This window comes from Lycorma delicatula, chromosome 10 (assembly GCF_047948215.1).
Source record: "Lycorma delicatula isolate Av1 chromosome 10, ASM4794821v1, whole genome shotgun sequence".
In the NCBI taxonomy this organism is placed as follows: Eukaryota; Metazoa; Arthropoda; class Insecta; order Hemiptera; family Fulgoridae; genus Lycorma; species Lycorma delicatula.
Genome location: NC_134464.1, coordinates 118065654 through 118092246, shown reverse-complemented (window position 1 = coordinate 118092246; position 26593 = coordinate 118065654). Strand labels below are relative to the sequence as shown.

The 26593-nt window shown below is 29.1% G+C and overlaps 1 protein-coding gene and 5 pseudogenes across 1 annotated transcript in view; 5 read left to right on the top strand and 1 right to left on the bottom strand.

Moving 5' to 3' along the window:
- The window catches only part of LOC142331493 (uncharacterized), a 138769-nt gene that overhangs the window by 19934 nt on the left and 92242 nt on the right, over window positions 1-26593 (bottom strand). The window lies entirely within an intron of this gene.
- LOC142331859 (U6atac minor spliceosomal RNA) lies at window positions 24754-24808 on the top strand (annotated as a pseudogene).
- On the top strand, window positions 24809-24922 carry LOC142331873 (U6atac minor spliceosomal RNA; annotated as a pseudogene).
- Window positions 25512-25566, top strand: LOC142331858 (U6atac minor spliceosomal RNA; annotated as a pseudogene).
- LOC142331875 (U6atac minor spliceosomal RNA) lies at window positions 25567-25680 on the top strand (annotated as a pseudogene).
- LOC142331864 (U6atac minor spliceosomal RNA) lies at window positions 26270-26383 on the top strand (annotated as a pseudogene).

Sequence of the window (26593 nt, the reverse complement as noted above, 5' to 3'; positions counted from 1 at the left end):
AGAACATTCTTGAAGAAATTGAAGTAACTCTTCTCATTCCAGTTAACTGCCACAGAAATCAGCGATAGATGGCGATGATGAAACGAGTTGGAGAAGGTTTTCTCGTAGAAAGAACAGAGATAGGTAAATAAACCACTGGACCAATCTTTTACCTTGAGAAAATATGAATACCTTACCCAACTCAGTTTCATCATTGTCATCATCACTTTTTGAACTATCCAGAAGGCTAAGAAATTCATCAATTGGTTTTGACAATTTTTTATGCAAGAAGAAAATGAGGGTAGTCTATTTACACATTGGATGACTATACTGAGTTTTTTTTTAACTAAAAATCATTTAAAAATCTGAAGGCAGTTAAAATTAGATGACTATTTCAGAAAAATTCAGTATCATGTAAGTAAATTTTCTACTGACTGTTATAATGTTAAACTTTTCAATAGCCTAACTATTTCTGTATTCTTTATATGTACTCTAATGTGAATACTTAGCACTTCAGTGTACTTACTCTGAGACTGAACGCTTAGACTTTGTTTTCAATGTACTGAATTTTTGTTCTTTCTGTAAACTGGACATACATGCCTACTCATACTGTAATTTTTAAAAAGATTGAGTTGGTTCTAATTTTTATAACAGTATTACAGTTCTGTACTACATTTCTTTAATATACCACGTACTTTAATGTTGATCACACATTAATATGTATTGTACTTTTCTGTATTTACTTTATGTATTTTTTGAACTGTACAGTACTGTATTACATAAGATTCATGTTAAGTTAGATTTAATTTTTATTAATTCATAAACATTTTTAAATAAACATCAATAAACATTTTTATTGATTCATAAACAATCGTCTCAATAATCATATGTGGTTCAATTTAGTGGGATGCTCTTTATAAAAAATAGATATGATTAAAGTGCATAATTAATTATTTAAAACATAAATACATGAGATATTATTAAGGTAACTTTAAATACATGACAAAATTTAATATAAAAAATTACTGTAAAATAATTTACAATTCAGAAGAAATTATTGAAAATTATTTGAGCACATGTTTATGTAAATGTTTAACAGTAAGCAAAAAATTCAAGATTTTTTTTACATTTTTTAACTGGTATTATTTAAAAATTTGTTGACAAGCTAACATTATTTCCTTAGGACAAAATATTTTAAATAAGTTATTGGTAAAAATTTGTAAATGGTTTACTAATTTGTTAATGATGATGTCAAAAGCTAGTAAGGCCCATTTTCTTAAGTCGAAGTATTATCTTAAGTTACCCGAAAATAACTCATTTTTCTGGTTTAATAGAAATAGATATGAGAGTCAAACTATCAGTTTACACGTTCATACTTAGGATGCCAAACAATAATCTAAAGTTATACTTAAGGTGACAATGTATATAAGATTAATAAATATTTAATCATTTTAGAAAAGTTTAGTGTAAAGTATTTCAAAGCAAAACAGTAAAATTTGATTTTTTGTGGATGATCAATAAATTTGATCATACACATCAACAAAAACTTGTCATCTAATAAAACATTCAGAAATCTCACTTTATTTCCATCTTCATTATTTTTATTACATTCCACTACTTTCGTTTTGTTCTTGTTTATTTTTATACGGTAGTTCTTGTGTAGAACTTTATCCATGCAGTTCATTGTTTCTTCTAAATTTTTTTTTACACTCAGCTAGAATTACTATATCATCAGCAAATTGTAGCATCTTTATCTTTTCACCTTGTACTGTTATTCCAGATCTAAAAGTAGAGAACTATTGCGTATGTGTTTATGCTTTCTAATCTTTAATGAATAATACAATAACAGAGAGTGAAACTTTGTTTTAGCAAAGATTATGATTGGATAATGATAATTTACATAAGTTGAAAATAGATACAACTGATAATATTCTCAGCATATTCTTATTTGTAGAAGTGGGATTCTTGATCAACCATCTCAACTATAGTTTGAGAAGTTGTTCAAACTCAACATAAAAAGCTCGATGTACTACTCGACTGATAATAATAAACAAGGAACGGTTTTTTTATTGTTAAACTATTTATGAATGAAAACTGTAACAAACTTTGATCAGTAATACAAAATTAATGAATAAAGAGGAGATGTGATTAAAGTCCATATTAGTTCATAAAATAGTAAATATATAAAATAATAGTCAGCAAAATATGTGAAGACAATAAACAAAATCAGTACAAATAAATTAACAGTTAGGAAAGAATACATCAATTTGAGTAAACTGTTTAGTTGAGCAGCACCTACTTACTAACCTAGTGTAATACAATGCATTTTACCTTATTTTGTATAAAATTTTTTTTAAATTATGAAAAAAAAATATTTACACAAAAAATTTTCAAATTATCAAAAATTCATTATGGGTTTTTATCTCACATTCATTATAGCATATAAAAAATAATAAAAATAAAAATATATTTACATTACTATCACCTAGTATTACACAAGGAAAAAATTCTACTCTTTATCTAAGTAATAAATAATCTAACTTAGTTCACTGATAAATGAAATAAATAATTATCAAGAAAAAAAGAAGAATTTATTGCTTATTTTTGATTTGTATTACTAACTTATAAGATTGTTATAAATTATACTAAATTATTGGCAACTTTAAATCATTATTATAAGTATGTTCATTGAAAATAATTATAAACACAATGGGAATTATTTCAATAATTATTTTCTTGGTGTTTTTTACATACTTAAAAATAGTATTGCACAAACAATTAAAAATAATAACAGTGAAAATAATCTACTGGTTGCCCAACATTAAAATCGAATACATTTTTAATCTTTATTCTGTTCCATTTCCTTTACAAAAAAATTAATCTTCTTTTGCTAGTGTATGAATTTTATTAATAGAGAGACCTGGAAATATATTCCACCTTGCTGTAACTATTCAGACCTTTGCCAAGAATAAAACCACCACAATCGTCACTAGAGTAGTAAGGAATGAAACTTAGCCAACTGAGACAGTAAAATAAGGGGCAGGAAATTTTTGTTTTTTATTGATTTTAATCACAACAATTTGCTCAAAATTAATTTTTTCTAAATACTTAAATAATAACACAGGGATACAGCTTCACATCCAATTTTCAATCAAAACTACAAAGTTTACCTTGTAATTGAAGTTCCAGAAATGCAGTATGGTACTTTAAATTTGAAAAAAAAATTTAGCAATCATAACTAGAAAACAAAGCATTTTTAAATACATTTATAAGAATTTTTTAATACATTTATAAGATGAAAATAATGTCTAAGAGTATGTTGCTGACTTGGAATATGATTGAAACTGTGTAAAGGGAGTGCAATTCCTCCAGTAACAGCAATAAAAATAATTCACACATTCAGTTTTACTATGAGAAAAACATATCAATCTTTCAATTAGAGAAAAAAGATCAACTTCTAAATAATATGTTTACTTGTTATTGCAATAATATAATTATTAAAATGTTTACAATTGTGTTATTTCCATGAAAGAGACTCAGGAATAATCTAGATCTTCAAGTGGTGAAATTTGCTTTTTGCCATGGATTTAATAATTACATAAACAATCGTTTTCATAAATAATATGTCATTTAAACAAAAAAATTGAACATTTTGTTAAATATACATACATATCTTAGACAACTAGTATGTAAAAAATAAAATGAATTTATCAGCAGGAGACCTCTCCACAAGCTATTTCAATTTTGTTCAGTTGATAGAGTTGTACCTTTAGAAGGTCTAAACTTCTTTCCTGGTTGCTCTTCAATTTTCAATGGAAAAGTAATTTTTGTAACAGTATATATATTTAAGGAGATCAATGAAAAAATCAATGATTTTGTTGTTACCCCAATTTTCTGAAGGGCTGTGTATAAGGCAGGGGCTTGTAAGTGGACTACAACAGCCTTCAGCAGATCTGTTAATGGGGCTGTTTACTTCATGCTGCATTACTTTAAAGGTAAGTCATTCCTTCTTATCATCTACTATTACTTTTCCTGATCCTTCTTGATCAATCTTTTTCATGGTTTGGGTTCTGTTGATGAACTCTTCTTGTTAAAAATGCTGGGATCTTTAGAAACAGGACATCTGTGGAGGGCAGCTGCCTGAGAAATCTTTCTAGGAAATCGTTTTTAATAGATTGCACAATAAATCTAAAGGCTAAAGTGCTCATTTGATAAAGCTAGGTCTCAATAATTTTATAATATAAATCTCTGAAATCTGTCTTCTGTTTGTGTCTTACATAATTTGGTAAAGATCAACTGCAAAATAACATTTTTATATAGCTGATTAAAAATTTTTATAGTTGTTTAAATATTTTTTTTTTAATTTTGAATCATTTTATTATTAGGGATGCAGATTAATAATCAAAGTTTTATTATTTCTGACAGAATATAAACTATACTGGATTTAAGCTGTCAAGCTGTCACCCATCAATCATATTAAATTTTTTTATATAGAAAATGGGTAAATATTATGCCTTTTTTTTGTGATCGTTCTGACTTAATCATAGGTTAGATACATAATACAAAAATAATTTTTTTATTCAGATTAATGTATAATTTCACTTTATAATTCTAAATCATTTCATATTATCTGTGCTTATACTAATATAAATGTTATACGGTACAACAGAAATTAATTGCTACACTTGACTCATTTTTTTCTCATTTGCCTTATTAAAGTGTGCATAGCATCTCTGGTTAAAAAACTGCATAGAATTGCCATTACTAACAAACAGTTAATGGTAATCTGTTATATGTTACCTTAATATGTAGTGAAAATATGTTAAATTAGAATATAAATATTATGATTCTGTAATGGCAAAGTTGAAATTATGTCACTGAATATAAATTAAATTAATTGTACTTGACATTTTTTAAGAAATGAATTTATAATATTCACTGGAGATAGTAATCAGCAATATAATATATAATTTTTCTGATATATAAAAGCAAATAACTGAACTCTTTTATTGGTTATAGAAAGTTATGTACGTTTTACACAAAAATATGAGATTATTTGTTTGTAGAACCTTCTACTCTTGTCATGGTGTTATACATTCATATATTTATTTATCCATTTGTTCATATATGGGGATTTGACTTACATATCAATTAATAATAATCATTTAACCTACAAACATTTGTTTCAGTTGACAAACTACACAACAAACAAGCCATGCATCTGTATAGTAGATTATTACACTAGTCAACAAATTTAAACTTTTTTTAAGTAACATTGATGAAAATAGGTGTATTTAAAGTATCTTCTATCCTTAGATTCGAAAATGATATGCAAAATACTGTAACACATACAGGTTTTTTGTTACAGGGTTTGCGAGTTAGACTAAAACAGAAAACCTTTTTTTAAATTGCATTTTTCCAATGTAATGTACATTGAATAAAAAATATATTTACGTCTAAAACATGTTACATCTAATTAAGGATATTTTCATTAAGAGCTATATAAAAAATAAAAAATGTAAAATGTTACATAAAAGTACCATTTAGTGATAAAATATTTCACTTTTTTTTCTTGTGTTCAGTAAAATCTTATCTTTTTAAAACCAGCAGTAGTCACTCAACAAAGATCCCACCATCTCTAGTATATTTTTCCATTGTCCTGGTGTCTCCGTATTCATCACTGCACCCAAATTTTCCAGAAAAAATGCAAATGAGACCGCTAAGAATGGATTTTTAAGAACTAGTGACATCCAATTAATTCGTAGGCTTTTAAGAGTTTATCTACTAGAGTTTTATAGTTCTCATTTTTCTTATTACCCAGAAATCCCTTCACTACTCTTACAAAACAATTCCAAGCTGCCAATCCTGTACCACTTAATTTTGCTTTAAAAAAGCAGATCACTTAAAGGTTTCCTTATTTGAGGTCCAATAAACAACCTTCTTTTAGCTCTGCCTCACTTAACTGGAAAAATAATTTTTGAAGTACTTGAAACCTGTTAAGTTCACAACCTGTTTTTTCCATAGCTTTAACAAAGTTTTCATTAGTCCATGCTTAATATGGAGAGGTGGAAGAAGCACCTTTTTTGGATCAACACGGGAAATATACTTTATATTTGAAGAACATGGCTCAAAAGAAGTTCTATGAGGCCAATTTTTCTTAATGAAATGATCTTGTGTTGCCTGACTGTCCCATAGGCATCAAAAACAATTACCCTTTGAAGCCGGTGTAATATACCTATATCACTTCTAAATCTCCTAAAAATTTTCCATTGATACTGTTCATATCCAACTTCATTTAGAATGGTAACAAAGTTATTATAATTTTCTTTCACTGTCACTGAAGCCAAAGGAGTAGCTGGTTTATCATTTCCATTATGAAACAAGACTGCTTTTAGTCTGTATTTAGTTGAATTTATGAAAATATGCCACTCAGAAGATATGTTTTATGTATTAAGTTTATCCATTAAACCATCAATATCATAACAGACACATATGATCCTTCCATTTTAAAGAACTTTAGTAAAGTGAAAACTTCTGTTTTCATCTAACAGGTTCCACTGTTCTGGTCTGGAACCAAGAAGGTCAGCTTTTTGTTTTGACAAACCCAGGTCACATACCAAGTCATTTAGTTTGTTTTGAGTTACTAAATGATACTCACTAGTGGTTGGTAAAAACATAGGGTTACTAGTATTGGTTTCAGGAAGTTGTGAATCACATCCTGATGATGAATAACAATTATCAGGAAATGTAATGCTGTCCAATTTTAAAGGCGATTCCAGGTTATGAGGAATGGGTCTTAGTGCTGAAGACAAATTTGGATACTCAATTTTACCCTTTTGATTTTTTGAATAACCGTCTGTTTTAGTAATGCAGAAGTAGCAATCACTTGCATGGTCAGAAGGTTCTCTCCACACGATAAGAACAGCAAACAGCATAGAATTTTTCTTGCCGTGCATTCACTGCACAAGATTTAAATGATAACTCATACAGCAAACATGAGAAACCCAACAGTTATCTAGATCTCCAATCTGGCACTTAAAATATAAAAAGTAGGTTTTTTGACTTCTTGAAATATAGATCTAATGTAAAACTTTAAATTAAATCTTCCACATGTATAACAAAACTTATCTATCCACTGGATTTCTACAACATTGACAACTGAAACTTGTTATTTTACATAATCACTGTGACTGTACACAAGACAGAATCAATCTAAACTTTAAAGAAATGTAACAGTCTTTAAAGGCTTGTAGAATGCAGTGGAAATACCCAGTAAAGTCAGGTGTAAACTATTCCATGTAATTCAAAACAGGTTAACAGGTACACAGAAATAGGACTTGCTAGGATATTTCTGTGAATAAATATTTTAATAACTAGTAAAATGAAACATAAAAAGAGCGTTTTCATTGATGTTACAAAAATCACATCAACCATTGTTATTATTAATTCTATTTCCTCATCAAACTAAAAGTACGAAAACATTACAATAAAGAAGATACCAGGAACAAAAGAATAAATAAAAATATTTAACTGAAAATAAAAATAATGTAATGTCAGAAGATATTGCAGTGAAAGTCTACCACCACAATACAATACTCAACAGAAAAAATAATAATCTTGATGTTATTTTTAAAGTATATATTTTATTTAAATTATTATTATAACATTTATGTAATATATGTTAATATAACATAATTAACTAGTATGCTCTAGTTAGACTAGTATCAGCTGTAATAATTTGTGAAATGTGTATTGATATGATTTAAAGTTATCAAATAAATTTTAGAAAATGTATAAAATTCCTTCTCATAATAACAGGTAATTTTATAATTCTAATAAAGAAAATAAATTTAATATAATATGTAGATTTGTTTGACTTGGCTTTTGTTCTTAATCAAGTTTCTTCACTCATTTAAGCTCAAAATAAGCTTCTGAAGAAGATAAATAAAAGTTAATAAGTTATAAAATTTCACTTTAAATGAAGTGCCATGTAAAAAGCATACAACATAAAAAAACCAGTATGACAACACTACCACATTCAAGTTTATGGTATTGTGATTATTAATAAATCCTAATTTATCAAATAGAATCATAAATAATTTGATTGTTACTTTAATTTTACATGATCATAATTGTGTTTTGCATAATTTTAATTTTAGTACTGTCCTTTGGATCACAGTCAACATTCTGACCTTGATTTCCTAAGGATAAGGTGTTTCATGTGGTTGTGTCACTCCTTCTCCAGAGTTTCACGTTGAAGGACCATACAATTAAATGATAATTACTTCCTGTTTCATCTGGATATATATTTATTTAGAAGAATGCTCACTGTATTTATTTATATTTTGTATAGGTTTTATCTTTTTTTGACTTGAAAAGTTTAGTGTAAATTTTAGCAACTCCTTTTTTAGAATATTATCTTTTAATTTTATAAATTTTTTTTTTTGAGTATTCTATAGCAGTCCTTGTTGATCTCATGCCCTTTCTGTCTCTAGTCAAGGGTGATAAGGAATGTTTTTACAGCAAGATTTTGAAGGAATTTAAAAAAATTCAAATTAACTTATTACATGGAGTATTTCAGATCATCCCTATAATTTGTATACTAAAAGAAAGTATTTATTTTTATATTGTTAAAATTCATAAACTTTTTAAGAATTATTAAAAATCTTAATTCAAAATATTTTCTTAATAAGTCACATGTTAAAATTATTTCTACCTAGTAGAATTATTTTTTATTTTATCAAAAATATGAAAAGAGTTTTTAGAGCAGTACTATTTCTTAGAATATGCAAATATGATTACCAATCAAGTAATAACTTTTTTAAGGATTATTTTTTAATAGCCTTCAATACTATGTCCAGTTGCACTTTCTTTAGTTTGAATTTCTATAGTTAAATATTCAGTTGTTCACAAACATGAAATTAATATACCAATAAACTATAGTTTTCTTGTTCAGTAAAAAAAAAAAAATAAAGAAAAAACAGAAATCAATTAATATAATGCTTTTTAACTATTTACTTTATAGTCCCCTTTAATATTATAGCTCTTTGTGTATATATTTTTTAAAGTAGTTGATATGAATTAATTTTTTAGCCTAAACAGAAACAATTTAATTGTTATCTTTCTGATCAAAAACCAGGAAAGTCTTTAACAGTATAGATTAAGAGCATAGGTTATATATACTTATAACACAATATAATGTAAAGTCATAGCAAGGTCCCAGAAAAAACTTTTCTATTTCAACTACATGCTAAGTGAATAAGTAAAAGGTCATTTCATATGTAATTTTTAGATATGTTTGGAACAATTTCATGTGGTTTTCATTAATTAAACTATAAATATCTAAATAACACTCCAATTCTGGCTGTACAAGATGAAATATATTGGAGTTGCGGAAAAGTTTCTTTGTATTCACCCAACAAATGGCTTTAGGATCATGTAACTCTGATAATATAAATCAAATCTATCAACACTTGCATGATTTTGACATATCAATGAATATTTTTAGTAAGTTATATTATGTTATTTATTTAAAAGTTATTGTGTCGAAAATAAGCAAAAATAATGAAGAAATTTTATACATTTTAAAATTTTACATAAAAAAGAAAAGAATCAGCTCAACCTGCTGAAAAAATTTATGATGTTTATGGACATGATACAGCATCCGTATGCAAAGCATAAAGCTGGTTCAAGTGTTTCCAATCTGGAAATTTTTATGTCAATGGTTATCTCTTTGTTCGACCAATGACTGAAAGAGTCAATGAAATCATGGAAAAAACTGAACAAGACCTGCACAATATCAGTAATAAACAAAACACTTTTAAACTGTTTTAAGAAGGCTGAATACAAAAATAATGTTTGGGTGTCACATGATTTAATAATCTAAAATTTAATGAATCAAATTTCCGTTTGTAAATCACCGCAAAAAGGAATGAAATTGAACTATTTTTGAAATGGCTCATTATGGGTAATAAAAAATTGATCATGTGTGTGACATTTCTGTGTGTGTGTGACTTTTTACAATTATGTAAGAAAAGATGGTGGTCAAAGCATGGTGAAGCTCCAAAAATGATGGCAAAGCCATGAGTTATTGAACTTATAGTGCAGTAATTTTTATATTTATCTGCTCTTCTTTATTTTGAATTGTCTTAACAGATATATGCAAATTAATACAGCATTTTAACATGCATACTAAACTATTTTAATTATTTAATATACTAACTGATTTAATTATTTCTTTTTATACATTTCAAGATAATTGTTTTACTGCCAGCAATATTAGTGATGAAAGAATTAGAATAAACAGTGAAAAATAATTGTAATGAAAATCCAGGTAATGAGTAAGTTTTGAATGAGTAAGAAATAGTAGTATTTGTTTATTTAACACTAGTTACACTTATAAAAAAAATTATTTTTTGTGACATTGATTGCTACATTCATTGGTCACCAATAAATAAATACAAACACCATCAATGTACTCCAATGTTATTTTTGGGTTAAATATCAAAATTATAAATAATTTACATAAATTTTTGGATGGAAAAATAAATATTATCACTCCTTTTTATAGTAATTTTAGTTATGGAACCATCAAATTCCAGAACACTAACAATAATTTTTTTTTTTTAGCTTCTCAACCTTTCCTTACAGAGCATCTTTACTGCCCTAAACAGACAGAAAGTGGCACGTAGCAGGAAGTAACAGAGAATTTACATACAGTAAACAGCCAAATCCACTAGTACTTCTCAGTAAAAAAAGAGAAAAAAATAACCCAAGAAGAAAAGGGTATTACCTAAAAAGTGAAGCAACGCTTTGTCAAATGACAAGAAGAGTCATTTATGACAAGAGAGTTAGAATAAGATTCTCTTCTGATTATTAATGAAAATATTTTGATTTTATTTGAAGAAATCAATGTTGTCCCACAATGCAGACGCAGTACCAAAACATCTGTGATCTACAGTGAGCGATCCCTGCAGTGGAAACCAAGGGACAAAAATTGCACACTCTTCTGTTTGGTATTCTGTGAATGATATCTGATGCAGCACCAGTACCCTTTAAGATGTTTTAACTTAGTAGTGCATCGTTGAACTTTCTTCTTGCAGATAAAAGCGGTGACTTATATTGGAGTCGAATATAACTCATGATCGAATATCTTATCTTATATTGGAGTAACTCATGATCGAATATCTTGATTTATCTCAAATTTGTAATGTAACCATGATATGAAATTATTCTGGATGCCCTCAACAACCACATCAGTGTAAACACAGATTCTGTTCCAGAATGTTATAGTATACTCCAGAAAAATCTGGAGTACAGCAGCTTTGTACAGCAACCAACATACACTTGAACAGTAGCAAACATGTGAATATCTCTTGGAAAGGTCTGGATACCCATTTTATAAGTCAGATTTTGCTTAGCCTTATTAACTATATTATTAATATGGTTATTCATCTATAGTTCATAATCAAGAAAGACACTGAGCTAGCACACAAGCCTTTCAGTGAGTAATAATAATTAAATGTTATTAAAAATAACTTACTATTATGATTTTTGCAAATTACTTGCATATTTTGAGGATAATAGTTTTCAGGAGGAGGATAAATTGAAAAAAGTGGAGATGGATATTTTGGGGAAGAATTGGTGGAGATTGTGGGGTCGTATTAATGATTAGCAATTATTCTGACAATTGTGTTATATTTTTCTCTGCATTACAGGGAAAGAGTTAAGAGAGTCAAATAAATAAAATGTGAAGTGATTATTTTAGGAAGAAAAATATTCTCTTTTCTACTAATTATGTAGCATTTGAGGCACAGTGTAGGTCGGTAGTTGAATGCAGGAGCAAAGTATGAATTTGAAAGAGATATGATACATTAGAAGATTTTCAGTATTTTTTAATAAAAGAAGTGTTAAGATTTCCGAGGAATCTGAAGTACATCTGCAGAATAGACTGTATTTAATGAGTAAATATATATTGAAATTACATGTTTAGTACATACAATCACTTAAAAGTTTTAAAAGTTCCCTTTAAGAAATGGATGGTTTAAAAATTGAATTATTTTGATGAAAAATCATGGTTGTGAAATATGTCATGATTTGTCAGGGATGCAGCACAGGATATTACAATTAGCATTATTATGTGAACAAATAAAATCGGCCAGGTTGCCTAGTGGTTAAAATCGTCATTGAAATACAGCTTATTTTTAAAGTCAAGAGTTTTATGGTTTGAGTTTTCATAAAAGCAGTTGCTTTTATATGGATTTGAATGCCAGACTGCGGATACCAGTGTTGTTTGTTGGTTGGGTTTCAATTAACCACATGTCTCAGGAGTGGTCAACTTGAGTCTGTTCCAGACTACATATTTACCAGTGTATTTACACTTACATTGTACTATATTTGCAGCTACGTCAGGCCTGTCATGCCGATAACAGTAATTGCGTTTGCCTATAGAAACACACCCAGACCTGGCAGTAGCTGGAAACTGGTTGGAGAAAACAAACATGTGAAAAAATAAAGGAAAACAGGAAGTCTCCTTGGATCAATAAGGTGAGTAGTTAGCAGTATTGTGTAGAATACACTAAGCTAATGTAGAATTTAAATGAACAATTTTTCATTATGACTGCTATAATAGATAATTTATAAACATTATATTTAGAGTCAGGGCTGAAATACTTTCACTAAGTTATCAGCTCTATATAGAAAATTATTTCTCCTATAGGTTGTGTATTTGTTAGTTTTGCAATGTTGAAGAAGAGTAATCAATCGATGTGACAATCAGTATAATTGCAAATTGGATTTGATAAGCTAGATTAAGGAGGCAGTAAATAATGAATTCAATTAATTTACAAGTTTAATTGTAGTTTTAAGCTATTATCTATTTTTATTTTCATCTTTTGAGCCTGCATACAAATTTATATTGGCTAGTCTGTAGGATGGTTAATTATGTAATTTCTTTATTGGAAAAATACTGTACTGTAAGGTAAATTATGTTTAAGTGATTGTTATAATTAAAGTTATAATTACAATTTGTAGTGCAAAACAAATAGGTTGTTTCTATTTTGGTTGTAGTTAACTTGATAAATAGCTATATCAAGGTCAACACTAGTGTAATTGATGTGTTAAGTGACTGTAATATAGTTTTAGTTTGGTAAGTGAAAATTTATTTCAAGTTTATTATTTATTATTGCTTGTTGATTTACTGATGACATCTTTATTGGACTTTAATGCATTTTTGTTTAATTTGAAATATTTAATTTTATTATTTTGTACCAGTGGATGAAAGTCATTCAGTTAGTTTTGCAGTGTAATCTAGTTTTGAGGTAGACAACCTTTTGTTATGTTGTAAGTGTAGTGAAAATTACAGTTTGTAAGCTGTTGTAAATTAAATAAATACATTGTTATTATTATAATATGCTTATTTAATACTAGTTACATTTAAAAAAAATGATATTTTTAATGATATTGGTGTTATATTCAATGTTGTCCACTAATAAATGCCAACAGCATGTACTACATCTCAATGTTATTTGACTGTGGTGTTCTACACCACAAGAACAACTTTATTGGATATGGCTTTGAATATTGAGTTTTTATCTTTATGTAACATCTTCAATGTCTTGAATGCTACTTCCCAAGATGATCTAAGTATTGTGAAACCACCAGGTTGTAAGGAACATAACCTTCTGTTTTAGCCAGAACCTTATTTACATGTTTTTTTTTTTTTTTGTCTTCAGTCATTTGACTGGTTTGATGCAGCTCTCCAAGATTCCCTATCTAGTGCTAGTCGTTTCATTTCAGTATACCCTCTACATCCTACATCCCCAACAATTTGTTTTACATACTCCAAACGTGGCCTGCCTACACAATTTTTCCCTTCTACCTGTCCTTCCAATATTAAAGCGACTATTCCAGGATCCCTTAGTATGTGGCCTATAAGTCTGTTTCTTCTTTTAACTATATTTTTCCAAATGCTACTTTCTTCATCTATTTGCCGCAATACCTCTTCATTTGTCACTTTATCCAGCCATCTGATTTTTAACATTCTCCTATAGCACCACATTTCAAAAGCTTCTAATCTTTTCTTCTCAGATACTCCGATTGTCCAAGTTTCACTTCCATATAAAGCGACACTCCAAACATACACTTTCAAAAATCTTTTCCTGACATTTAAATTCATTTTTGATGTAAACAAATTATATTTCTTACTGAAGGCTCGTTTAGCTTGTGCTATTCGGCATTTTATATCGCTCCTGCTTTGTCCATCTTTAGTAATTTTACTTCCCAAATAACAAAATTCTTCTACCTCCATAATCTTTTCTCCTCCTATTTTCACATTCAGTGGTCCATCTTTGTTATTTCTACTACATTTCATTACTTTTGTTTTGTTCTTGTTTATTTTCATGCGATAGTTTTTGCGTAGGACTTCATCTATGCCGTTCATTGTTTCTTCTAAATCCTTTTTACTCTCGGCTAGAATTACTATATCATCAGCAAATCGTAGCATCTTTATCTTTTCACCTTGTACTGTTACTCCGAATCTAAATTGTTCTTTATCATCATTAACTGCTAGTTCCATGTAAAGATTAAAAAGTAGCGGCGATAGGGAACATCCTTGTCGGACTCCCTTTCTTATTAGGGCTTCTTTCTTATGTTCTTCAATTGTTATTGTTGCTGTTTGGTTCCTGTACAATTTACATGTTTAATAAATTTAAATCTGATTATAAATAAGATCTAATCAATCTATGTTACATCAATTTACATTAAAGTACGTACGTTATTTACATCAATTTTCTCAAAATTAAATTATCTACAAAGTAAACATTTTTATTTGTTTTTTGGAAATTAACAAAGTTATTTTATTTCAAATCTAAAAGAGTATTTTTTCTGACAAAACTTTTTCATGTTTTACTCCATTTTTTCTGAAAACCTAAGTGAGATAGAGGTTTGGGACTACTTTTATTAAATATCTTAGATAAAAACCATAAGTTTGCAGCAAATTTACTCCTTGATTTGTACCCAAAGAATTTTATTACAGTTTAATTTCACAGAGGGAACAGAAAGCAGGGCTAAATGTTTTGCAAGCCGAAACTCGCTAATCATACATTTTCTGACATATGATTATATGAACTTTCTCTTTTTTTGGTTATAGAAATCTCATGAAAGATTGCCATACAAATTGGATTCACTCTGTATACAACCAGTTTGTTAAATCAGAATAAGCAGCTGTTTAAAATAAACAAAACAACAACTTAGGTTACCCAAAATTTTAAAAACAGATATTATAAATAGTCTATATCAAATAAAAAGATTTTTTAACCAGCAAAATGTCAAACCTTATAACAAACACAAAACATAAAAACAGCACTAAAACTAAAATAATTAACACTAAAAAAAGCAAAATTCCAGATTAACACGAACACATCACAATTTTACTCTTTATAATAATAATAATTTTTTTTTTTTTTGAGGAGGGAGGTGGAAATGCATTTACGCGCGGAGTGTCGGGCTCCCGCTGATGGTATTATCCAATCACTATCAGCAGACTACCGACTAAAACCATCCCCCTTTCTACCAGGACTCAACCCGGAACCGTTTAACACATTACTTCCGGTCGAGTCCTCCTACACTAGCCTGATTAGGTGCTACCTAATTTTCAGGACAATCCAGGTCAATCTTTTTGGCCCTGAGAATGTTGCCGATGAATTGGGCTACACTTTCCCAGCTGCTCAGGTCACGGAGCATCATCGCAACCACGTTGTGGGGGCTCAGTGCTCCGAGATCCGCCTCTAATGTCCCTCGATTGGAGGACGGCGCTTTCCCTATGACATAGAGGTAAGCGCAGAAGTACCAGTGACCCATTAAAAATTGGGTCATGTAGTACTCCACCTTTCCATGCCGTCGCTTCGTCCACAGTCTGACCAGAGGGATAAGCCTTGCAGTCCATCGTCCCCTGGTCGCGTGGTCCCAGGTCTCTTGCCATGCGAGGAACGTGCGAGTGCGTTCCTCGTTGACAATGGTCACCCGGTAATAATAATAATAAAAATAATAATAACAATAACAATGACAATAATAATAATAATAATAGACTCTACTTACTCTATATTAACATCAGAATAACATCCTACAAAAAGCCTTTTTTAAAATTATGATGAAATAGATGAAACGATCGATGAAAAAAATTTTATATTTTTTCCAGCTGATTTATGTTATACTAACCACTACATCAACATTTTAAATAAATGTAATAAAAAAATAATTTAAAATTGATGTGTATTATGTCGTATGAGAGTATTCAGTTTACAACTAACCTCCCAAGTAATCGATTCTCTGCCAAACATTTTGTTACCATAACTTCTCTCGTACCATGATATCATCAATAATTAGTTGAAACTTTTTCCTTTCTTTTTCTCCTGCTCTTCTTTTTTCAATTTTAGCTTCTACAACGTATAATAATATACTTCTTCTTCCTAACCAGTGACCTTTGTAGTTTCTCTTGCTGTTTTTTATTTTACTTAAACTATTTTTTCTGTTCATTACTACTTTATTTCTGATTTCATATATCAAACATTAACCTCTCATTCTTTTCCAAATCCACATTTTTAATCTTTTTTTCATATTCGTTCCTTTAAATCTGCTCCATATATAAGATATATACCCTCCAGATGTAAGATTTTTGTAAACTCTTCCTTACATCTTTATTCAGATGTTCATGTAAAATCTTTTAAAATCTTTCTTTTACAATGTACTTTTTTTTTATAATTCTTTGATAGCAGTAAACTCGTTACTATCCTCGCTGCACAGAAACGACGATATCTCTTGATGTCTTATTAATTTTTTTTCTTGCTGATATAGCAACATAAGGTTGAAGAATGTGCATGGAATATAAAAATGGAATATTTTAGCGTATGAAAAATGCCACGCCTGACTGGGACTTGAACCTTGGACCTCCAGATGAAAGGTCGGGACGCTACCACTCCACCACTGAGATTCTTTAATTCTTATTTCCAAATATCTTGTTATAAATTACTTCTTCAGATCAAATATATATAATTACACAATATTCTCAGAATTTAAATATATTAAATGTGTTCTTTGTAGATATCAAACTGTTAAAAGAAATTACTTTTTCTTTCTACTTTTGTAAGAAAAATTTTTTGTATCAAAAACTTTTTTTGATACATTTTCAAAAAATATGAAATGAATTATATTTCTGAAATCTAGATAGATATTTAAATAAAAATTAAAATATTATTATAAGATTTTGGAACTTGGAATAAATTATCATAAATTCATTTCTATATAATATATATATATATATATATATATATATATATATATATATATATATATATACTTTCCCGGCAAATATAGCTAGAAAATCTGCATTAAAGAGGAAAGTATGAAGATCGTGTGATATATGGCATAATGGATTTTTTTTTCAAATCTTTACGTTTTATGGTCTAACTAGTTCATCTAGACAAAAAAAAAAAAAAGAAAAAATGTGCGTATGAATGTGTCAGCCACTGACCTCGGCCTTATATATCTCAAGATTGACTAAACCGATTTTTTTCAAATTTAGCTCAAATATTTTTATGTATGAGACTAATTATTATTTTTTTCAAAATTTTTTAAGGGGGTATCACGAAAAAATCTATTTCGATTTTCTTCAGAGGAAGATTAGAAAAAGCTTACTTTGAAAAATTTGTTACCTAAATTGCATGCATAAATAATCTATTTTTTTTTAAGTCAACACCCACATCTTAAAATTGAAATATATGTTTTTTAGTTCTTTTGCTCTATTTCCTTTCGTTTTAAATATTTTTCAATATTTTTTTTGAAAGTTTACCCTTCAAATACTGTATCTCAGGCCATTCCTAATATTACACAATTTCATTGCTGTTTCCTTCGCTATTGTCATCCAATTTATCTTTACGTTAAATTTCTTGGTCTTCCCAGAATTTTTTACCTGGTGGTTCGCTTCGATGACCAATCTCAGGATTTTTTTTTTCTTAATCATCCTTGTCAAACGACCAATAGACTCAGTATTTTCTCTTAACTGTTCCACTACAAGATTCATGTTATAAAATTAGATTTCTGCATTCGTGATTTCATCTCTTCTGTTTTATCTTTAATATTTCTTAAGTGACTTATATAAATTGAAGATAATCTATTTTTTTAGTTTGTTAGTAACACCAAACGTTTATAGTTCACTAAAATCATGTGGGTCTAAATTCAGAATTATACATCGAAATTTATAAATCTACTTAAATTAGCCTACAAATTCTAGTAACATCACATTTCAGTGACCTCTATTTTTATTAGTTTTTTTTGTTGATCTTTTGCTGTCAAATTTGAATATAATTATTTTTCAATATTAAATTATGTAAAGGCAAAATTAGGGTTTTTTTTTCATATAACGCAAAACAAGGTTTTATAAAATCCTTAGAAATAATCAAGTTATTACTAAATAAAGCCGTTCCTGGTTAATAACGTCTAAGTACGTAGTATTAAGTTAATTTAAAATAAATTCTTCGGTGAGCTCCTATTAATGTAGTAAACCACTGGTGGTTATATCCAATTAAAACAAATACACCAGAATTATTGTATATTTAGTTTAATTTAAGTAGTATAGAAACCTCATATACTGGGTCTGGCCAACCAGTCCTGAGCACAATTATGGACCCAGTATATGAGATTTATTTTTCTCGAGAGCGACCCACTCTTTCTAGTTAAATTTTTACCACGAAGGCTATGTGATTTTCAATCACGTATAAGGGATTTTTTTTTTTAATCTGAATATGTATATGGTATTAAGCACAATTCTGTATCACAAAAAAAAAAATTAACAAGTAATTTTAAATTTCATGAAATAAACTAATTATGAAGGTTGCTTTATTACTTTGCCAGTTAGCGGTGAGTAAGCCACTATATTTTCATATGTTAATAAACAATACGCGATTGTATTTGGTTTAAAATTCTCTTCAACTCCAATATTAATGTTCAAATCAATAACACCAATTTTTACCGATTCATCTGGTCGTGTACAGTCAATCACGTGTAAGGGATATTTTTTTTTATAATCTGAATATGTATATGGTAAATCAGTCATTTTATAATATGATTGTTTAAACTCCACAAACATCATGTACATCAACATTCGATCCCCCTCTAAATCCTCGTATGGATAACAGTTTGAATTTATGATTTTTTTTTTTGTCTTCAGTCATTTGACTGGTTTGATGCAGCTCTCCAAGATTCCCTATCTAGTGCTAGTCGTTTCATTTCAGTATACCCTCTACATACTATATCCCTAACAATTTGTTTTACATATTCCAAACGTGGCCTGGCTACACAATTTTTCCCTTCTATCTGTCCTTCCAATATTAAAGCGACTATTCCAGGATGCCTTAGTATGTGGCCTATAAGTCTGTCTCTTCTTTTAACTATATTTTTCCAAATGCTTCTTTCTTCATCTATTTGCCGCAATACCTCTTCATTTGTCACTTTATCCACCCATCTGATTTTTAACATTCTCCTATAGCACCACATTTCAAAAGCTTCTAATCTTTTCTTCTCAGATACTCCGATCGTCCAAGTTTGACTTCCATATAAAGCGACACTCCAAAGATACACTTTCAAAAATCTTTTCCTGACATTTAAATTAATTATTGATGTAAACAAATTATATTTCTTACTGAAGGCTCGTTTAGCTTGTGCTATTCGGATTTTATATCGCTCCTGCTTCGTCCATCTTTAGTAATTCTACTTCCCAAATAACAAAATTCTTCTACCTCCATAATCTTTTCTCCTCCTATTTTCACATTCAGTGGTCCATCTTTGTTATTTCTACTACATTTCATTACTTTTGAATACTTTGAATACTTTAATATTTTTAACGTTACACGAATCAAATTCTGACGCGTTCTTTGTAACTTTATTTAATCTATCTGTTTGAAAGCCTACAATAGCATATCTAGGTTTGTCTAATTGTGATGATGTTTTTACATTCCAAGCCATAGATTTTGTTTGTAGGACTGTTGGATTCTGATGAAGTTCCCAACTTCTACATTGTATACGCAACTCGCCATTTTTTTCTCTTAATTCCCCAAATTCCAATTAATATTGCACGCAATATCAAGCCGTGCAAAATCTGTTATATCTAGTCTAGATTTATGCTCTGAAACCATGGCCAGTATTGCGTTTACATCATTACTAGTACGTTTCAATAATAATTCTTGTCTGTTGTTTATAATGTTTTTATTAAAGTTTATCAACTGGGTTGAAAACAACGGCTAGAAAAAGTAAACGACTAATAGTAATGCACGTAGGAAGTGAGAATGGTTTTTGAACAGTGGTTTATGGGTATTTTAATCAGATCTTCCCAAGAGTATCATGTTGAAATGAATGAACACAATTTTATGTAGAGGTTTAATAAAATGTCATTTTATGTTAAAACTAAAGAGAAGTGTTTTTTCTAGGATAGATTGTGCTGACTTAAATAAAAGTGGAATCATCATACTGTAATGTTTTGATTTGTTGCGCGCTATTGTGAAACAAAATATAGACTGAATAACTTAAAATTAGGTCATAAAATAAAATGATCAATCTTTTGTAATTTGATAGAATCAGATTCAACAGTCCCTAGTCTAACTACTTTAACATATGATATTATTAGACTTCTTATTATCTTTGTTTAAACACAAAATTAATTTATTTTAGTTATTTCACTTACTACCAAAAATACATTTTCTTCAGAATATTATAAAACAATACACTTTTCAAAAATGGGTTGGTTCTTCATAATTCTAACTAAAAAAGAAAGGAAACACTGACAAAATTATAAACCAGTTAAATGTATTACTTCAAGTCCATGGTTATCAGATTATTCTGAGAAATATCTTAGATTTAGTTAACTGATTACTGATTTTCAACAAATATCTTGTTTTTTATTGGCGGGAGATTGATGATTATTTTATAGATTTATTGTAATAAATTAATCATCAACCTGGTTTGGGAGCTTGTGTGGGGAATATGAAACGGAACTTTTGTCCGTCATGAAAAAATGAGCTACCTGACTGGAATTCACACATGGGACCTTCCAGATGGAAATATTTTTTTTTTTTTTAAAGAAAGACACTATCACTACATCATGAAGGTTGGTAATTAATTATGTTTTATTCAATTTGTAACTTATTGAAATTTAATCTTTTCGGAATGTTTGGCATAATTTTTTTAATAATTAGCTGAATGCATTGTAATTTTTATTTTGAAATCAGTATCCTAGTAACCAAACAACTGATTCTCATTTTATTTAAATAATTTTAATTCATTTAAACATGTTTTTCATTTACTTAAGGATAGTTAAAAAATGCATACCATAATTGGTGAAAATTAATATTAGTGAATTAACTATATAAATTTAAATGAATTTTATTAAATATTCTTGTGTTACTACAGATTAAAATGGAAATAATGTACACTCTGAGAACAAATTGAATTTCTACAAGAATGGTAAAAATCTACAAAATCAGAAATGCAATTAAAAAGAAAAAAGGATGAACAGTAAAACAAATGTCAAGAATGAAAGAGAAATTTTCAAAAGAAATACAATTACAATTAATATCCATAAGGAAAATTTCAGTATTATATCTTATTGAAGAGAAACTGGACAGATAAATAGATATTATTTTTAGTCTATATTAATAAGAATACAGAATAATATATATTACTCTTAATTTTATTCAAAAACATACAACATATGGTAAGTTTTAAATTTTTTATATTTTTTCTGTATTTTACAAGATCTTTTCGTCCATCCTTTGATACTAATGTAAGTAAAGATAATCATCTCATCTCATTTATTTTTTTATAACTGTAAAACTTTGTAGAGTAAATTAATTAAAACTGAAAAATTTTACATTAGATTATAATGTGCAATTAGATAGTGTTCAGCCTATTAAAAGATGAATCACACAGTTCTTTTCAATTTCCAAACCACTTTTGCAATGATAGAATGTAACATTTATCATATCTTAATTTTGATAATTTCTGGTTATTACATGTGATTTTTTTTCATCAAAAGAAATATTAAGGTTTCTTTGAAAAATAAAGAAATTATTATATACATACAAAATAACAATTTTATATATATATATATATATATATATATATATATATATATATATATATATATATATACACACACGAGTATATTATGTATTGTTTAACGATTTAATTAAAAACATAAGATATTTGTTAAAGAATATTTTTAATTCAATATATTTTTAATATATATGTATACATTATATATATAAGTATGAAAAAAATGAACATGGTTACCAAATACTATATAATTACTGTTTAACAATTTTTCCCAATTAAAGGATAAGTTGTGTAACCTACAACCAACAAGATACAATGTTTTTTTTTTTTTTTATGTAAGCAATAAGTACTTATCTAAGTATAATACAAAAATATTGTATTATTGAATTTATAAACTATGCATGAAAACAAAAAAAAAATTATAATTTAAATATATTTTCTAAATTTTTATTTTAGTGAACTGAATTCAATTAAAATGTTACAGAATATTTTAATTCAAATAAATAACCTTTAAACCAATCAGAACATAAAAATACATTTTATACATCAAAACAATTGTATTTAAAGACCATATTAATTAATTAAATATAAACACTTGAAATTATAATAAACTACAAAAATATTTTTCGTTAGGCACGGTTAGATTTTATCAGTGACAGCATAGTATTGTTATTCACTGGAGTTTCAGCTGAAGTTATAGCAATACAATTTTTAACATGTACTTTTTTGTTTAACGCAGTAAAAATAAGGGAAACCAATGACGACACTCTTTAGATTTTATGGATCTTCAGACATTATCCTACTTAAAAAATGAATAGATAGATACATTAAAGAACAATAAACAAAGTTTAGAAGAAAAAACACTTTTGAAGTGAAAAAAATTGGATAAATAATTAAAAAAGTTAAAAATCATTTGTGCATTAATATAAGGTCCTTAATAATAAAATAACTGAACTTTAGTAAATTTGGTGGTTCAAAGATTCAATGAAGAATTAAAAATGGTCTAAAATAACACTGACTTGATAATTAGAAATAGTTTGTGGAATTGGCATCAGATGTATTATTTCCAATCTAAATATTCTGTGTTTGCAACAACAAAAAATCAGGAAAGTAATATATTTCAGTAATTTGGCTAATAAAAACTTGCAAAACTATAAATTATAATAAGATATAAATAATAAATTATAAGATTTATTATTGCATATTTGTAATTCAAACAAAAGCATTAATTTTGTTAACATACAATTTAGACTGATGTTAAAATAACACTATATTATGTAATCTGTTACATATAATATTATGTTATTACATTTGCGTGTAATTCTGTTTTATATACAGGATACACAATAGCTTATACACACACACTTTTTTTTACTAAATTTTATCTTTGTAAGTAGTAATATATATGAAACTTACATCTGGATATTAATTTTATGTTGCAGATGCAAAACAGAATCTGAAAACAGAAAAAAAAGAAGAAAAATGGAATGAGTGAATACAAAACATAGAATACAAGAGATATTTTAGGGTTAGATATTTTCAAGAGGTTGTTGTAATCAATAAAAGATTTTGATTTTGGTATAGGGTTTTGATTTTTGGGATTTTGTTTTATTTGGTATAGGATATAAGATGTAGTAGAAATAACAAAGATGGACCACTGAATGTGAAAATAGGAGGAGAAAAGATTATGGAGGTAGAAGAATTTTGTTATTTGGGAAGTAGAATTACTAAAGATGGACGAAGCAGGAGCGATATAAAAAGCCGAATAGCACAAGCTAAACGAGCCTTCAGTAAGAAATATAAGTTGTTTACATCAATAATTAATTTAAATGTCAGGAAAAGATTTTTGAAAGTGTATGTTTGGAGTGTCGCTTTATATGGAAGTGAAACTTGGACAATCGGAGTATCTGAGAAGAAAAGGTTAGAAGCTTTTGAAATGTGGTGCTATAGGAGAATGTTAAAAATCAGATGGGTGGATAAAGTGACAAATGAGGAGGTATTGCGGCAAATAGATGAAGAAAGAAGCATTTTGAAAAATATAGTTAAAAGAAGAGACAGACTTATAGGCCACATACTAAGGCATCCTGGAATAGTCGCTTTAATTTTGGAAGGACAGGTAGAAGGGAAAAATTGTGTAGGCAGGCCACGTTTGGAATATGTAAAACAAATTGTTAGGGATGTAGGATGTAGAGGGTATACTGAAATGAAACGACTAGCACTAGATAGGGAATCTTGGAGAGCTGCATCAAACCAGTCAAAGGACTGAAGACAAAAAAAAAAAAAAGAAGGATATAAGATATAGGATTAGTAGGGTAATAGGATATAGGGTGTAGGGTATAGGATTTGTAAAGGGTAAAAGGGTATTAAGAGGTTGCTGTAATCAATAAAAGATTTAAATTTTGGTATAGGGTTTTGATTTTTGGGTTTTTGGTTTGGAATTTTGAGTTTTTTGGTTTAGAGTATAAATTATAGGATTAGTAGGGTAATAGGATATAGGGTATAGGATTAGTAGAGGGTAAAAGGGTATAGGGTATAAAATGAAATTGTGTAGGTCAAAATTATAGGTAGCGATTTCATATCCATAACCAATAAAGTTTATGGAAATGTAATTGCTAACTATGCTACCTAGCTTAACCGTACACGCCCGTAGGAATTATACAGCCTGTACATCCTGTGTTGTATGAAAGGAGAGAAGGTTAGCACTCCCCTAGACAAGGCTGTACATCCTGTGTTGTATGAAAGGAGAAACGGTTAGCACTCCTCTAGACAAGGCTGTACATCCTGTCTGTACATCCAGAAAAACAGCCTGTAGGACGGTTCCTACGACCGGCAAAGGCATTAGGAATGGTAATATACAGCTGCCAGCTCCGAGCTGGGAAAACAGCCAGTTGAACTGTTCCTATAAGTGGTTTTTTAACCTCACGGAGGTTGTACAACCAACTTGGTATATCCGAAAGGATTGGGTGATTGGGGGTAACAGTTGAGGTGAAAATTAAAACTGGTGTTAATTCAAAATTTGTTAGGGTATATCATCCTCCCTTGTTGTTGTCGTGTACTAATCTCCTGTCTTTGACCGGGGAGACTTTTGAGTCTTGGTGAGTGGCGTAGGTTAATGTAGGTAGGAAAATTTCTATTTACAAAATAGCGCGCTTTTTTATGGAAATCAATTGTATCAATAAAAGATTTTGATTTTGGTATAGGGTATTGATTTTTGGGATATTGGTTTGGAATTTTGAGTTTAGTATAGGGTATAGTATTAGAAGAGGGTAAAAGGGTATAGGGTATAGGGTATAAAATGCAATTGTGTAGGTCAAAATTATAGGTAGCGATTTCATATCCATAACCAATAAAGTTTATGGAAATGTAATTGCTACCTATGCTACCTAGCTAAACCGTACACGCCCGTAGGAATTATACAGGCTGTACATCCTGTGTTGTATGAAAGGAGAGAAGGTTAGCACTCCCCTAGACAAGGCTGTACATCCTGTGTTGTATGAAAGGAGAAACGGTTAGCACTCCTCTAGACAAGGCTGTACATCCTGTCTGTACATCTGGAAAAACAGCCTGTTGGACGGTTCCTACGACCGGCAAAGGCATTAGGAATGGTAATATACAGCTGCCAGCTCCGAACTGGGAAAACAGCCAGTTGAACTGTTCCTATAAGTGGTTTTTTAACCTCACGGAGGTTGTACAACCAACTTGGTATATCCGAAAGGATTGGGTGATTGGGGGTAATAGTTGAGGTGAAAATTAAAACTGGTGTTAATTCAAAATTTGTTAGGGTATATCATCCTCCCTTGTTGTTGTCGTGTACTAATCTCCTGTCTTTGACCGGGGAGACTTTTGAGTCTTGGTGAGTGGCGTAGGTTAATGTAGGTAGGAAAATTTCTATTCACAAAATAGCGCGCTTTTTTATGGAAATCAATTGTATCAATAAAAGATTTTGATTTTGGTATAAGGTATTGATTTTTGGGATATTGGTTTGGAATTTTGAGTTTAGTATAGGGTATAGTATTAGAAGAGGGTAAAAGGGTATAGGGTATAGGGTATAAAATGCAATTGTGTAGGTCAAAATTATAGGTAGCGATTTCATATCCATAACCAATAAAGTTTATGGAAATGTAATTGCTACCTATGCTACCTTGCTTAACCGTACACGCCCGTAGGAATTATACAGGCTGTTTATCTTGTGTTGTATGAAAGGTGAGAAGGCTAGCACTCCCCTAGACAAGGCTGTACATCCTGTCTGTACATCCAGAAAAACAGCCTGTAGGACGGTTCCTACGACCGGCAAAGGCATTAGGAATGGTAATATACAGCTGCCAGCTCCGAGCTGGGAAAACAGCCAGCTGAACTGTTCCTATAAGTGGTTTTTTAAACCTCACGGAGGTTGTACAACCAACTTGGTATATCCGAAAGGATTGGGTGATTGGGGGTAACAGTTTAGACGAAAATTAAATCTGGTGTAAATTCAAAATTTGTTAGGGTATATCATCCTCCCTTGTTGTTGTCG